Genomic DNA, 15087 nt, shown 5'->3' on the forward strand with positions numbered 1-15087 from the left:
AGTAGCGGAGGGCATGGGCCGATAGGCCCATGCCCGAAGCCCACCACTGACCTCATTGGGGGGTGCGGGGGACAACGCCCCCCGCAGTATGGACCAGTATAAATATTGTATTTTCTGCCAATCTCGACAGTTTTGTGAGAGGTTTGAAAAATCAAATTGCGGCTAGGGTTTGGAGAGTTCTTGAGTGATTATATCTCTCTTTTCATCATAGTGAAATTTTTCTCTCGTGTCTTGTCCGTGGACGTAGGCTTTTCAGCCGAACCACGTAAATCCTGTGTTTGTTTTTCTTTTTCTTCTCTATTTTGTGTGATTGTACGAATCTGTGTGTGCCTTATATTTATGCTTGCTATAATATATATATATATATATATATATATATATATATATATATATATATATATATATATATATATATATATATATATTTTTTTTTTTTTTTTTTTTTTATTTGGCAACGCAATAAGGTCAGAAACAAAATGCAGTCTTATAGATTTTTTCTTTTTTTTGGTTAAAAGGATAAACTAAACCAAACAAGTATAAGTGTATCCATAAGAATTAACAATGTAATAGGAAGATATATCCTAGAATCCCATAATATTTGATTGTGTATGATTAGTCATATAAGATGCCATCTAATCAGCTGTATTATTATTATTATTTTTATATATATATGAAAAATCTCAAATGAGAACAAAGAATGTGACAAACCCAAGCAATTTAGTGGTAGAGGGTGAAGTCTAATTTCAGCTGATAGGAGATCGGAAAGCCACCTTAATAACAGTCTGAAATTCTCTCTCTAAGTATTGGATGCTTGCAATGCTTGAACAGCATCAGATAGTTCTTCCCATCTCCACGAAATTCTGCCATTAGAATGGTCATGTTATAGATCCTAACGCCACTTGCAGCGACAGAAGCACCACTAGAGCCGAAACAAATCTTTAATCAATCTATTATAATGGAAGGAAAAAAATAGCAATTAAGATCCAATCAATTGCTTGCCTGTTTTCCATTTATTTGTTGGACTTCATTGAAGGCATTCTTTGCATCTAGAAATAAATTATCATAAACTTACTTGTGCTCTAACCATTTTTATTGGATTCTGCGGGACCCAATCTCGTTAAAGATGTGGCCACAAAAAATAGTCAGGAAGTCTGCAGATTATCCACAAGACCCGCCTACCGTCGCCACCATTTTGACAATTCTTTATCTAATATGTGGACAATTAAAAGCTTGGAGATTAACGCTTGTTATATTATGGATAGTGCATGAGATGACCCTTCAGAGGGTATCTGGTTGAAGGAAGTCAGTGTCTCGAATTGGAATAAAAATGAATGGCTCTTGTTGGGTATAAAATACCCACAGCCGAAGTCCTCAGCAGAATCGACTCCAGGAGGTCCGCTCGGACTCCTACGAGAGCCGAGCTTCCTCGCCAACGTCAAACACCAGCTGCAGACAGACTTCGTCCGGACTCTTACGGGAGCCGGACTTCGCCTTTAACTTTAAGTGCAGGAAGACTCCGCCCGGACTCCTACGGGAGCCGGGCTTCGCCCTCGACTCCAACGGCTGCAGACAGACTTCGTCCGGACTCCTACGGGAGCCGGACTCCACCGACAACTTCGACCTCAAGTAGACTTCGTCCGGACTCCTACGGGAGCCAGGCTCCGTCCTCAACGTCAACTGCTGGTAAGCCCCGTCCGGACTCCTACGGGAGCCGGACTTCGCCTTTAACTTTAATTGCAGGAAGACTCCGCCCGGACTCCTACGGGAGCCGGGCTTCGTCCTCGACTCCAACGGCTGCAGACAGACTTCGTCCGGACTCCTACGGGAGCCGGACTCCGCTGACAACTTCAACCTCAAGTAGACTCCGCCCGGACTCCTACGGGAGCCGGGCTCCGTCCTCAACGTCAACTGCTGGTAAGCCCCGTCCAGACTCCTACGGGAGCCGGACTTCGCCTTTAACTTTAATTGCAGGAAGACTCCGTCCGGACTCCAACGAGAGCCGGGCTTCGTCCTCGACTCCAACGACTACGAGCAGACTTCGTCCGGACTCCTACGGGAGCCGGACTCCGCATCTGATTTTGATTGCAGGGGATTCCGCCCGGACTCCTACGGGAGCCGGGTTCCGCCCGCAACTTCAGCTCCGAGAGGGCTCCGCCCGGACTCCCACGGAAGCCGGGCTCCATCCACGACCCCAACCGCAAGGAGGACTCCGCCCGGACCCCTACAGAGGCCGGACTCCGACCGCAGCCGAACTTCAGTCGATGGATCTGCGCCCCCTGGCAGGTCACAATAACAACCATGATCCTGCTCCACTTCCTGCGGCGGATTCCGCGCAGCTCCATCACCCCTGACAGGCCGCAGTAACGGTCGCAGCCCTGCTCTACTTCCTACAACAGATTCCGTGCAGCTCCACTACTCCATGGCAGGCCGCAATAACGGCCACGATCCTGCTCCACTTCCTGCGACGGATACCGGGCGATTCTCCCATCCGCTGGCAAGTCACGACAATGGACGCTGCTCCACTCCTCGCAACTGATTCCACGTGGCGAGCTACGACGATAGCCACGATTCCGCTCCACTACCCTTCGCAATAAATTCCTCCTGACTATGGGCGGTCCACTACCAGACGGTTACAAACGTCGCCATCAATCCGTTACCTCCTCCGTCTATAAAAAGGGGGACCCAGATACGTTATTCTATAAGCTCTCATTTTTCATCTCAAAACTCTGCTAAATTCTCCGTTCGAGCACTCCATTCTTGTTGAGGCAGAGAACTGACTTGAGCGTCGGAGGGTCTTGCCGGAGCAACCCCACCTCCGGTTTAGACTTCTTTTGCAGGTCCCGACGGCGACCGCGACTTTCCCGACTCCAGCTTCTTCGGCGCAAGCAGATTTTTGCACCAACAGGATTGGCGCTAGAAGAAGGGCCTGTCTTCGCAATATCCTTGTTCTTAAAGGAGCGCTCAACGGATCCACTTCCGACCATCTTTTCCAGCACCCACTCCTCCTTCCCTCATCTGATGCCTTCTCGCAAGGCCTTTGCACAACTACCTCCGACTATGGTCGCCGATGAGGAGTGGCCGGATGATCGGCCTCTGCCGGATTCCGTCAATGCCATCTCGGGGGAATCCCGACGGGAGGCAACCAACATACCAGCTGCATCCCCCAAGCGGCAAAAAGTTGAAGAACCCATAACCTTTACCGAAGAAGACACCCAGGGAGTCCAATTCCCTCATAATGACACGATCGTAGTTTTCTTGAATATAGCAAATTACGACGTCCGTCGCATTCTCGTCGACAACGGAAGTTCGGCCGACATCTTGTTCTACGATGCCTTTTCAAGGATGTCCGCTCTTGGCGGTCATCTGAGGCCGATTTGCTCCCCCTTGATAGGGTTTACCGGTGACGCCGTTCCGACGGAGGGAATGATAGCTTTGACTGTGGCCGCGGGTCAGTATCCAAAGTAGTCCAGGGCTCTGGTGAATTTCTTGGTGGTAAAGGCGCCATCCGCCTACAATACAATCCTTGGCCGACCCGGCCTCAATGCTCTCAGAGCTGTCGTTTCAACCTACCATTTGAAATTGAAGTTCCCCACCAACCAGGGGATCGGAGAGGTCCGGGGAGACCAAGCCCTGGCCAGACATTGCTACAACATCGTCTTGCAAAGAAGCGACCGGGCTGACCCCTATCCCGTCGATGGATTGGATGCTCGCGACGACCTCACCGAAGAAAGGGGCGGCCCAATCGAAGATCTGGTACCAGTTCCCCTGAATGATGGAAACGCGGAGCATGTGGTGTTAATTGGCTCTAACCTGGGGGAGGAGGTGCGGACGCATCTTATTGATTTCCTCCGAAGGAATGCGGATATTTTTGCTTGAGTTCCGACGGATATGTCGGGGATTGACACGGAAGTCATGGAGCATCATCTGGCAGTCGATCCGAAGCATCGACCGACAAAAGAAAAAATCCGGAGTCATGCCCCGGAGAGGCAGAAGGCGATAGCCGAGGAAGTGGATAAGCTTCTCAAGGTCGGATTCATTAAGGAAGTTAATTATCCTGATTGGATTTCCAATGTTATTTTGGTCAAGAAAGCAAACGGCAAATGGAGGATGTGTATAGACTTCAAAAAGCTGAATAAGGCTTGTCCAAAGGACAGCTACCCCCTTCTCAGAATCGACCAACTGGTGGACGCTACCTCAGGCCATGAGCTCCTCACTTTTATGGACGCGTTCTTCGGCTATAATCAAATTAGAATGGCATCGAAAGATGAAGAAAAGACAGCTTTCATCACCAATCGCGGCCTTTACTGCTACAGGGTCATGCCATTCGGCCTCAAGAATGCGGGCGCAACCTACCAACGGTTGGTGAACAAAATCTTCAAAGAGCAGATCGGCCGAAACATGGAAGTCTACGTGGACGATATGCTTGTAAAAAGCAAGTCTTCCAGAAATCATGTCGCCGACCTCGAGGAAACCTTTGACGCTCTTCGAAAGTACAGAATAAAGCTGAACCCAACTAAATGCGCTTTTAAGGTAACCTCAGGAAAGTTCCTGGGTTTCATGGTATCAGGGCGCGGGATTGAGGCCAATCCAGAGAAAATTCACGCTATCCAAGAGATGACCACCCCAAAGTCGATCAAGGAGGTTCAGCGCCTCACAGGGAGGATAGCGGCTCTTAATCGCTTCGTCGCGAGGTCGGCCGAACGATGTTTGTCCTTCTTTCAAACCCTCAAGCAGCCGAAGAACTTCTGTTGGACCTCTGAATGCCAACAGGCATTCGAAGAATTAAAAAACTACCTTAGCTCACCCCCGCTGCTGGCAAAGCCTGAACCTGGGGAGGAACTATTTTTATACCTGGCGGTCTCTCCCATGGCCCTTGCGGCCGTCCTTGTCAAAGAAGAAATGAAAGTCCAGCGACCAGTCTACTACATTAGCCGCGCACTGAGGGACGCCGAGACCAGGTACACCAAATTGAAAAAACTGACCTATGCCTTGTTGGTTGCAGCTCGGAGGCTCCGACCCTACTTTCAAGGGCACACCGTGACGCTACTCACCGATCAGCCGATCAAGATGGTTTTGCACCGGGCTGACGCCTCCGAAAGAATGGCAAAATGGGCGATCGAGCTCACGAAATTCGACATCAACTACAGACCTAGACCAGCAGTAAAGGCCCAAATATTGGCAGATTTCATAGTAGAGTGCACCATCCCAGAGGAGGCCGAACCTGAGCAAAGCAAAGGTGACGACCTGAAGTCTCAACCGAACTCCCTCAACGAAGAAGCCAATCCCTCCGATTGCTTTTGGACCCTCTATGTGGATGGATCTTCCAACATGGCAGGCGCGGGTGCAGGCCTGATCTTGGTCAGCCCGGAGGGAGTCATCGCGGAATACGCTCTACGTTTCAAGTTTCCCGCAACAAACAATGGAGCGGAATATGAAGCTCTGATCGCAGGATTAAGGATCGCCAAAGAGCTGGGAATAGGTCAACTCTGGGTACACAGCGACTCCCAACTAGTGGTGGGACAAGTCAGCGGGAGTTATGAAGCGCGGGAGGACAGTATGGCCAAATATCTTGAGAAGGTAAAGGAACTTACCCCCGCCTTTAGCAGTTTCGACATTAGGCAGATTCCAAGACTGGAGAATACCAGAGCCGATCTTCTCTCCAAGCTGGCGACATCGGCTCCGGCCGAATTGCCCAAAGACGTCCTCTTTGAAGTTCTAAAATATCCGAGTACAAAAGAATCGCGGCCCGTAATGGAGATCGACCACGAGCCCAGCTGGGTCGACCCGCTGATGACCTATCTTAGAGATGGAGTTCTCCCCCAGGACGCGAAGGAGGCTCGGAAGCTCCGAAATCAAGCCTCCCGGTACATCCTTTATGAGGATAAATTGTACAAAAGATCATACTCCTTGCCCCTCTTAAGATGCCTCTGGCCCTCGGAAGCTGACTACGCCTTATGGGAAGTACACGAGGGAGCTTGCGGAAACCATTTGGGAGCTAGATCTTTATCCCACAAGCTACTCCGCCAAGGATATTACTGGCCAACAATGCATCATGATTCGATTGAATATGTCAAAAAGTGTGATCGATGCCAGAGATACGCCAACGTCCAGAGACAGCCCGCCACCAAGCTCACACCTTTGGGTGTCCCATGGCCTTTTGCACAATGGGGGATGGACATCCTTGGCCCCTTTCCCATGGCGTCTGGACAAAGAAAGTTTCTCCTTGTAGCGATCGACTACTTCACCAAATGGGTCGAAGCCAAACCACTAGCAAAAATCACAGAAGCGAAAGTACAAGATTTCGTCTGGAAGTCAATTGTATGCAGGTTCGGTCTGCCTAGAACCCTAATCACTGATAATGGACAGCAATTCGCGGGAGTAAGATTCGCCGAATTCTGTGAAGATCTAAACATCTCCCACAACTTCACATCAGTAGCCCATCCTCAGGCGAACGGCGAAGCTGAGGTGACTAACAGAACCCTTTTGCAGGAGATTAAGACAAGGCTTGAAAAAGCAAGAGGAACTTGGGCAGACGAGCTTTATCATGTGCTATAGGCGTATCGAACTACCCAAAGGTTACCTACGGGGGAGACCCCCTTTGCTTTAGCCTTCGGAACGGAAGCCGTCATTCCGATCGAGCTTAAACTCCCGTCGGCACGAGTCGTGGCATTCGACGAGCACCGAAATTCACAAAGTCTTAGAGCCAACCTCGACCTACTGGAAGAAAGACGGGAGATCGCTCAGGTTCGAATGGCAGCCTACAGACAGAAAGTTGCTCGATATTACAATGCCCGGGTCAAGAACAAAGCCTTTAAAGCAGGAGATCTAGTGCTTCGATGAGCTGCTGTCTCGCAACCTCAGGACCGGAGGAAACTCGCCCCAAACTGGGAGGGACCTTATGAGGTCAAAGAAGTAGTCCGGCCCGGAACTTATTATCTTAAGGAGCTCGGAGGAGCCGACCTCCCGCGACCATGGAGCTCAGAAAACTTACGGATGTACTATCAGTAACTTCGTTTTAATCAAAAGTCACATACCCATATGTCTTTGGACAATTCAAACAAACTGTATCAAAAACAAAAGGGCAACCTCATAAAGTCGAAGGCCCGGTTCCATTTAGACCGGATTGGGGGGAGAGGCCTTACAACGCCCATATGTGCCCCCACAGCCCTGTTAGGGACAGGAGGAGAACCTCGCCCTAACTTGAGCAAAGTCGAAGGCCCGGTTCCATTTAGACCGGATGGGGGGAGAGGCCTTACAACGCCCATATGTGCCCCCACAGCCCTGTTAGGGACAGGAGGAGAACCTCGTCCTAACTTGAGCAAAGTCGAAGGCCCGGTTCCATTTAGACCGGATGGGGGGAGAGGCCTTACAACGCCCATATGTGCCCCCACAGCTCTGTTAGGGACAGGAGGAGAACCTCGCCCTAACTTGAGCAAAGTCGAAGGCCCGGTTCCATTTAGATCGGATGGGGGGAGAGGCCTTACAACGTCCATATGCGCCCCCACAGCCATGCCAGGAACAGGAGGAGGACCTCGTCCTGACATGAACAAAGTCAAAGGCCCAGCTCTTTTAGACCGGATGGGGGGAGAGGCCCTGCAACGCCCATATGCGCCCCCCCAAGAGGAAAACCTTGCCCTAGCTTAAGCAACTTCGATCGGTGATAAGCCCAGCCCGGACTCCTACGGGAGCCGGGCTCCGTCACCGACTTTGACTACATGACAGCTCCGCCCGGACTCCTACGGGAGTCGGGCTCCATCACTGACAACTCCGCCCGGACTCCTACGGAAGCCGGGCTCCATCACCGACATCGACTACAGGACAACTCCGCCCGGACTCCTACGGGAGCCGGACTCCGCCGACAACAGCAACTGCCGGTAAGCCTTGTCCGGACTTCTACGGGAGTCGGACTTCGCCTATGACTTTGATTGCAGGAAGACTTCGCCCTGACTCCTACGGGAGCCGGGCTCTGTCCAGGACGCCAAGGAAGGCTCCGCCCGGACTCCCACGGGAGCCGAACTTCGCCTCGGCTTCAGCGGAGAAAAACTCCAAGCAAAAAAGGAAGGCAATGGATTACAACAGTGACGATTGGAAAACAAACAGCATCCGAGAGGCTCGGATCCCTGAATTCAAACCCTAGGAGGGACCCCGGGCCCGAATGGCCCCAAGCGAACCTGCAGCCATTGACGGAATGACAACCGGGTATCTTCGAACGGCGTAAAAGCCGAAAAGGAGCTCGACAAATAACAACCCTACACGAATAAAAGAGGTCGTCGATGACCTTAGGATGACGTGAAAAAGAAAAGAAGAAAAGGAGGAAGAAAGAGGAAAGGAAAATGAAGAAGTTCGACAGACAACTATTTGATGCAAGATGCAGACAAGGTAACAAAATCTCCTTTTTCATTTAATAAGATATACGTTACAAGACCCGGTGGGTCAAGAAAAAAAGATATACATCATTGCAAGCCCCGCGAACACGGCTTGGAAAGGATATACCGGAGGCCGCTCCAAGCTGCAAACTCCTCTTCCCGTCTCTGTCCTTCTCAGCCGTGTTCTCCAGTGCGTGTAACGGACCTATCGGCTCTCGTCCCGTCTCGCTTCGCTCCATCTCCGAAGTCCCAACCCTAGGGGAAAAGGGTGGGATAGATTCCCGGGGGCGGTAAGGGCAACGACAGCAGTGACGAAGACCTGTTTCAAGAAGAGCTGGAGTCACCTTGGAGGCAGCGGTGATGCCAAAGATATGCTCCATCTCCGAATGCTCCGCGACAGCCGCCACCCAAAATACTCCGGCAAGGTCGGCATGCGCTACTTCCACCGTCCCCACAATAAATTCCACTGCCCCACCGTCGACGCCGACCGCTTCTGATCCCTCGGCCCCGACGGCATCAAGGATCCCGCCACAGCTTGTGACGACAGCTCTGCCCCCTTGATCGGTATCACCCCACCTTGCTACTCCGAAATTCTCGGGCAGAATAACTTTACCGGTGGCCCCCGTTATTAAACCCCTGTTGTTGAAGAAATTCTTCCTTGAGCCCCCTTTGAAACGATGGGGATCCTCACCGGCCACTGTTCTCCTCCTCGCCTTCCTCCAAGCCCTAGACATCCCTTCAAGGATGGCCTCCGGGGTAGAGGACATGGCGTGGGAACCCCTTAGAGAAGAATTGGGGGGCTGAAGACGGCAAGGACCGGTGCAGGGGAAGTAGCTGAGTAGCTAGGCTCTCAGATGAAAGAAGGGTGCCGTCTTCTCGGCAGAATGAAACCCTGAAGGGAGAGTAGGGGGTTTAAATAGCCAGCGGATCTTAGCGCAGTTATGGCAGCGGATGTACCTCGACCAACTGATACATGCCACGTGTCCGGCATGTCCCCCTCACCGCTATCGAGGATTGACCGTTCGCAGATTTCCGAAGCGCGGCGCTTGGGATCGCGTTTCGGCGGGAGTTCCGAAAAGACTCTTCAGGTCACCTTAACCAGAAAAAGAGCTCCGATATGCACACATTTAATGCCAAAATATCTGAGAGCGGCGGTGTGCAGGATTCGAAGGGACGGTTTCGGCTGTGCCCATCTCTCTGTACTTCCTTCATTCGAAATTCGAACTCGAAAGTAGGGGGACTGGTGTTGGGTATAAAATACCCACAGCCGAAGTCCTCAACAGAATCGACTCCAGGAGGTCCTCCCGGACTCCTACGAGAGCTGAGCTTCCTCGCCAACGTCAAACACCGACTGCAGACAGACTTCGTCCGGACTCCTACGGGAGCCGGACTTCGCCTTTAACTTTAAGTGCAGGAAGACTCCGCCCAGGCTCCTACGGGAGCCGGGCTTCGCCCTCGACTCCAACGGCTGCAGACAGACTTCGTCCGGACTCCTACGGGAGCCGGACTCCGCTGACAACTTCGACCTCAAGTAGACTTCATCCGGACTCCTACGGGAACCAGGCTCCGTCCTCAACGTCAACTGCTGGTAAGCCCCGTTCGGACTCCTACGAGAGCCGGACTTCGCCTTTAACTTTAATTGCAGGAAGACTCCGCCCGAACTCCTACGGGAGCTGGGCTTCGTCCTCGACTCCAACGGCTGCAGACAGACTTCGTCCGGACTCCTACGGGAGCCGGACTCCGCCGACAACTTCGACCTCAAGTAGACTCCGTCCGGACTCCTACGGGAGTCGGGCTCCGTCCTCAACGTCAACTGCTGGTAAGCTCCGTCCGGACTCCTACGGGAGCCGGACTTCACTTTTAACTTTAATTGCAGGAAGACTCCGTCCGGACTCCTACGAGAGTCGGGCTTCGTCCTCGACTCCAACGGCTACGAGCAGACTTCGTCCGGACTCCTACAGGAGCCGGACTCCGCATTTGATTTTGATTGCAGGGGATTCCACCCGGACTCCTACGGGAGCCGGGTTCCGCCCGCAACTTCAGCTCCGAAAGGGCTCCGCCCGGACTCCCACGGAAGCCGGGCTCCATCCACGACCCCAACCGCAAGGAGGACTCCGCCCGGACCCCTACAGAGGCCGGACTCCGACCGCAGCCGAACTTCAGCCGATGGATCTGCGCCCCCTGGCAGGTCACAATAACAACCATGATCCTGCTCCACTTTCTGCGGCGGATTCCGCGCAGCTCCATCACCCCTGACAGGCCGTAGTAACGGTCGCAGCCCTGCTCCACTTCCTACAACGGATTCCGCGCAGCTCCACTACTCCATGGCAGGCCGCAATAACGGCCACGATCCTGCTCCACTTCCTGCGATGGATACCGGGCGATTCTCCCATCCGCTGGCAAGTCACGACAATGGACGCTGCTCCACTCCTCGCAACTGATTCCACGTGGCGAGCTACGGCGATAGCCACGATTCCGCTCCACTACCCTTCGCAATAAATTCCTCCTGACTATGGGCGGCCCACTACCAGACGGTTACAAACGTCACTATCAATCCGTTACCTCCTCCGCTTATAAAAAGGGGGACCCAGATACGTTATTCTATAAGCTCTCATTTTTCATCTCAAAACTCTGCTAAATTCTCCGTTCGAGCACTCCATTCTTGTTGAGGCAGGGAACTGACTTGAGCGTCGGAGGGTCTTGCCGGAGCAACCCCACCTCCGGTTTAGACTTCCTTTGCAGGTCCCGGCGGCGACCGCGACTTCTCCGACTCCAGCTTCTCCGGCGCAAGCAGATTTTTGCACCAACAGCTCTCATTCTAACCGTTTGATAGGAAGGAGTTCCATTCTGATTTATATTTCGGAGCGAAATGGAAATGGCCCAATCTATCTAAAATTTAATCATTCTCTCTTCTAAAGATTCAAATTTCTATTCTGATTCTGATTCCAGTAATAAACCAAATGCTTAGGAGGATTTGGCCATTCTGATTTTGATTCCAATCCATTATGATTTCCATTCCAATTCTCATTTCAGTTGCGAACTAAACATCTCTTTGGAGATTAGAATCGAAATGAAAATCGAAATAGGAATGAAAATTTGAACCCTTAGAGAAGAGTAAGAATTGAGTTTTAAGTAAATTGGATCATTTCTATTCCATCTTGGAATTGGCATCAGAACGAGACTTCTACCAATCAAACGGTTGGGGAGTCATTCATTTCTATTTTGATTTCAGACCTCCTCCCTCCAATCAAACACCTCTTAAGTACAGTGAAGTCATTTAGATAATGTATTATGCTTCCTAGTTATGCATATCCCTCCGGTTTGGCTTTTCGTACAAAAAGTTTGTGTTGCTAACTTAGCATGATGAGATTGATACCGTTCAAGAGAGTTGGTGCAAATTGAAAGACCAATGAATCTCACCGTTGATAAATTTTTCATGTAAAAAACCAACCCATTATTACCAAAAAAAAATAACCAACCTGTTACAATATTTTTGATTTTTAATTTAAGTCACATCTTGTGCTTCATAAATATTTATTATTTTAAACCAATTTTATGATCTACATTGAGCAAATTTAACAAACAAATGAACAAATGTAACTAAAAGGGGATACATATAACTACTATGCTATTTGATCAACTGTTGCCATCAAACTTTCAGTAACAACAATATCTAGAAATTGTGATTGATCATTATAGCAGATATAGAGGTGGTTATATCAATACGCTCTACCTTGTATGATTGAAGTTATTCAATATTAACATAAAAAATATGATAATGACTGTTATAATGGTATTGCAACAGAAAAAAAACATACGAAGGAAAGATAATGTGGCTGTCTAAATCATCATTTATTTAATAAAAATATATATTTTTTAATATACGTGGGAGAAGTTTCCCCATCAAGCGTTAGCTATTCGCATCAATCATTAAAATATCCTAAGGTGCCTGGTGATGGCTGATGAGGGCTCTAAGAGGACCCTACGCCCACATGAGAAAGGTCTACGACACTTGGCCTCCATGTAAATATTATCGGCGATAAATGAGATGGGTGTCTTTCTAATCTACCCAACTATTGATCCAGGACACTATGTTTTGGAATCCCCTCTCAAGATTACATTGCAGCGTAGATTAGCCCCTCTCACATACCTCTTAGCTTGACAAAAAAAAAAAAAGAGAGAGGAGGCACCACAATATTAAATAGCTGAGTCTCCTTTAAAATGATATAACTTTTATAAAGTAAAATTTTATAAAAAATTTAACTTTGAAAATATTATTTATTAGAAACAGTAAACACATCAAAGAGATATTTAATATGAGATGATTCATCTAAGATCAGGAATGATGGAGTAGAGATAATAAGATCATCATATTTAGTTACATCATAATGATCCTACATTGCAATGATTTCAAATTATCCATGCTCCTCAAATTACTCTCAAATCCAGTGATGGATTAAATATCTTCAAGGTTGGAAATATATGATCATCTCCGGATAATGATTTTAGACTAAAATATATAGATAAAAATATCACTCAATCTAGCAAAAAAAATTGTATATCAATATATCGTTAATATATTATATCAATATTATATATTATATTATATTTGACAATATATATTATATTTATAATATATATTATATTATAATATATTATTAATCATATTATTATCATATTATGATTCAATGATAATTTTAAATTTAAAAAAAATATTTTATTGTACTTTATATTTATATAATAAAAATACTTAATATATTATTTTATTTATATTATTTTTTTAATCAAAATAAATATTTATATTAAGAAATAGTATATTATAAGTATAAATAAAAATATTAATTCTATAATAATAATTAATATATTTTTATAATATTAATAATTTATAGGACTAATAAATATATTTTTATAGAATCTATTATTATTAATATATTAATAAATATAATAATATTTTATTTATAATATATTATATGTGATTAATAAATATATATTTTTTGAATTATATTATAGATAATTTTGATATTATATAATCAGTATTTTTATATTTTCATAAAATATTAAATAAATTATTTATGAATATTCAAAAAATTTTAATGACTGGATCATGGCTTACTAAATGCTGTGATCTTAAATCATCCCGGTGACCCAAGAGAAAACTCTAATGAAATGGTAATTATGAGATAGATTACAGGAAGTAATTAATACTCACAAACTTTGCGAATCCAATGCACCGGAGGATAAACCCAAAATAAGTAATACATCCTCATTGGTTAAAGACCTTCGCTTTATTTACAAATCACCTGGCACACCCGATGACATCCTTTCAAGCCTCTATGACATCACCCAGCAGTTGCATCTATCCATCGTCTTGCGAATCTGGTGGATTTCCAAAGTAGGAGGCGGCGGGTGCTGGGAAGTCCGTCGTCAGCTGCCGTCATCTTCCAGTTCAACAGGTTTCTGGCAATTCTGTATCCGATCCAATCTTCTTTTATCAAAAGCAAGAAGATTTTTTGATAGATTTGTTGGTGTCATCTAGAGTGGGACACCTTGGTGGAGAGTGCCAAGGATATGAAACAGTGAGAAGAGAGATCACTGGAATTTCCATATCCTTGATGAGTGATTTATGAGCATGTTGTTATTGGTGAAGGAAAGGTGAAAAATAAATATTGAATATGCCAGTGGAGAAGTTGAAAGGTTTCAACTGTGATTAAACTGTAGGACTTCTACTTGCAAGAGTTCTAGTTTGATTATTTCAGTTCTTGATGCTCTTCTAGGGCAAACATTTTCTTCAGTTAGAGGGAAGCTTTTATGATACTATTCACTTCTGTTTTGATTCATTAATTTTATAGACTGCTGCTATGAACAGGGATCTGCTCTGAATGTGGAAGATTGAATGTGTTGCTAAGGAGAGTTTCTATGCTTTCTATCTTGGATTTATTTCTAAATTGGAGTAGATGTGGAACTTAGTTTCAGTTTTAAGCTGTTGGTGCTTTATTGATCTCTTTATGCCTCAGGAATTCTTCTTCTGTTTTTTTTTTTTTTTTGCCCCCTGAGTTTTGTTATGTCTTCTTTTATTCCTGGTCGCAGATTTATGCCATTTTGTTGCTTTTGACCTTCATTGCTGTTTTGAAATACTCTCGTTTTGTTTTGGATGGGATTTTGAGAGGAGCATCTCTGGTGTTTTCGGCTTGCTTGTGCATAGCTTTGTCTTTTAGCCCCTTCTCTGTTCTAGGATTTGATCGATATTACTTTTATCCTTTGATTTCCTGTCTGTGAACTTGTTGGAGTCTGCAAAACACTCTGCGCCCTCTAGATGGCTTTCTTGGACGGGAGTAAAAAAGAGTCAGTCGATGAGCTCTTCTGAAAAATGGTATGAGATTGTTTCGGATGAAGTGTGCAGAAAACTGCAGGTGGTCACTCTACAGAGGGTTATTGTAATTGGGTTGAAGTCAGGACTTACTAGTGTTTATTTTGCTGATCTTGTCTTAGCTGGAGTTTGTGCAATACTTAGAAAATTTGTTTACGCATTGTCAAATCTATTTATTAAATCATGTGGCTGGTTACAAGGAGGCATCATGGCTCTCCGATCTGATTAATCTGTACCTTGTAGGGGACATCACTGATAGAAAAGTGGCTGCCAGTTATGTTTCAGTGGCTTGACTTCTTGATTGTGTAGCTGGTTATAAAGAGCAGATGTTTGCATGGCTCTTTAAGTATCTAT

The 15087-nt window shown here is 46.9% G+C and overlaps 1 protein-coding gene across 3 annotated transcripts in view; it reads left to right on the forward strand.

Moving 5' to 3' along the window:
- Positions 1–13680: 13680 nt before the first annotated feature.
- The window catches only part of LOC105049109 (uncharacterized), a 42803-nt gene continuing 41396 nt past the window's right edge, over positions 13681–15087 (forward strand). Inside the window, exon 1 of one of the 3 annotated variants that reach the window (XM_010928668.3) lies at positions 13681–13819. The gene's annotated coding sequence lies outside the window, so the exon portion shown is untranslated. Of the gene's footprint in view, positions 13820–13964; positions 14081–15087 lie in introns of those variants that run through there. The other 2 variants (XM_029265728.2, XM_019851856.3) reach the window with 2 other exon arrangements.

The sequence above is a fragment of the Elaeis guineensis genome, chromosome 7 (genome assembly GCF_000442705.2).
Source record: "Elaeis guineensis isolate ETL-2024a chromosome 7, EG11, whole genome shotgun sequence".
NCBI classification, from domain to species: domain Eukaryota; kingdom Viridiplantae; phylum Streptophyta; class Magnoliopsida; order Arecales; family Arecaceae; genus Elaeis; species Elaeis guineensis.